Genomic DNA, 2,192 nt, shown 5'->3' on the forward strand with positions numbered 1-2,192 from the left:
GGCCATTTCGGATAAAATGCTGGATAGCATCTCTTTGTTTTCGTCTTTCATCTGCATGAGCAATGCAATCAAACTGGGGTTCTCCATTGCAGGGTCTTCCTTCTTTGATTTACTTCTTGTTGTCATCAAAATTCAACTTCGATTTTGGTAAATCCCACTTCTGACTCCAAATGTACCGTGGATGGCCGGGTATAAAACTCTTTCTTCAGCTTCCAACTTTTATTCACCTCGGTATAACTTTAAATACGGAACAGGAACAAACTAACTTCATAATTACCGTCAACTTCACAAACAATAACAATAATAAACGGAAAACTCGGTATTCTGACTCGCGGGGTTTAACCTCTTCTGCACCCGGTCGTTGCTGTCACTTCCCTCTCCTCTGGTTCTTGTCGCCGCTTATATAGTTTCCAGCACAGGTGCGAAATTTCCCGCTTGTCAGTGTCATATTTGACAGTAAATGAGGCGCAAATGGGGCTCCCATTTACTGAAATACCATGAATTTTAATCCCTCCGTTTCAAACTTGAGTACCCCAGGCCATTTCCGTTACAATATGTAAAAAAAACACAAACCTGAAAACATTGACGAGGTGCAAGAGGTAGGAGTGTAGACGAGTTTTGGCCAAATTAATTCATTTTTTAAATTAACTCATTTTTGGTAAATATTTTTAAACAACCAATTAATATTTGATATTTAGTACGCATGCGTAAATTTACATACCGTTTAAGAATGGCGGTAAAAAAATTGTCGATGACATCAAACCTCGAATTTGGAATACGCGGCATGAATTTTCTTTACATCAAAACGAACGCAATTTCAAACAAATACTAATCAAATCGTCCCAGCAAATTTCCAAAAAAAAATCTTTGAATTACTGAAGTCTCGCACTGTATGTTGATCATTGACGGTTGCAGGTTTGGTAACTTGCGCAATGGAACTGCCGATATCAAGAGCCACCGATGGTTTCACCACACGAACTTTGAGGGCATTTTCAACAGGCAGATCGAGCCGCCTTTTCGTCCGAAAATTAAAAGCGCTTCGGACACGTCAAATTTTGATGACTATCCGCATTCCGATTTGAAAATCAGTGAACACAATCTGTTTCAGGACCAGTTCGAAGAGTTTTAGGATTCCCAGTAAAATAATTCATTGAAAACGCACCGAAATGAGTCGATGTGTAGGAAATAGTGTGTAGTTCTAAGGACATTGCTAATCAAATACATTTCACTTCAGAAGATGTTTCTTTATTATGGACTTTCTACTTACAATTGTTCGCTCACTTAGTTGCTAATTAAACAAGTGAAAATAGAGTAAAATAATGTCAATTCATGATCCCCTGGTGGAAAGTACGTACTTTTGCCACTATTTTCGATGGCGAACACATCGGTTTTACTCATTACAAATTTACAAATTTTCTTTATTCTGTGTAAAAAGTAATAACTTTCGCTACGCACGCTGGCAGCATGACTTTGTCACTGACTGTTAGCCGACTGTTGACAAATTTTTCAAAACCTTAAACTTTTTTCGGCTATTTTCCACCGAGGCTCAAGAAAAATAGTACACGGTACGCGAGACAAAAGGCGTAACTTCAAGCAGTGGCGGAACTTCGAGTTTCGTCTTGCGTACCGTAGTCTACTATCTTTCCCTTTCTCATAAATGGCAATTCATTCAAGATTCTTTTATTTTTCGCCGCTGCATTCTCACTATAATAAGCCCCAGGAAAGGCACACTCTTCCACCATCACCATGATATAAAGTATGATTGATAGCGGTTCAAAACTGGTCCGCCTGTGCGCATGACGTCACTCTGAGAGTTATTCGCGTTTAAACTACAATGCTACCCACATAGCAAAATGATATTCCCAGAATATACCTGGAACATTCATGTTACGTACATGCATATTCCTGGGACATACATGAGTTACGTTATGAACATTCCATGCATGTCCCAGGAATCTGAGTTAATACACTGTATGTTCATGGTATGTTTTGGGAATGTACATGATATGTTCAGTGAATGTACATGTGTATGTTCTCACAATGTACCTGGTATGTTCAGTGAATATACATGTGTATTTTCTGGGATTGTGCATGGTATGTTCAGTAAATATACATGTGTATTTTCTGGGAATGTACATGGTATGTTCAGTGAATGTACATGTGTATGTTCAGTGAATGTATATGGTATGTTC

This window comes from Dendroctonus ponderosae, unplaced genomic scaffold (genome assembly GCF_020466585.1).
Source record: "Dendroctonus ponderosae isolate FM_Combo_2020 unplaced genomic scaffold, Dpon_F_20191213v2 Dpon_F_20191213_11, whole genome shotgun sequence".
Classification (NCBI taxonomy): Eukaryota; Metazoa; Arthropoda; class Insecta; order Coleoptera; family Curculionidae; genus Dendroctonus; species Dendroctonus ponderosae.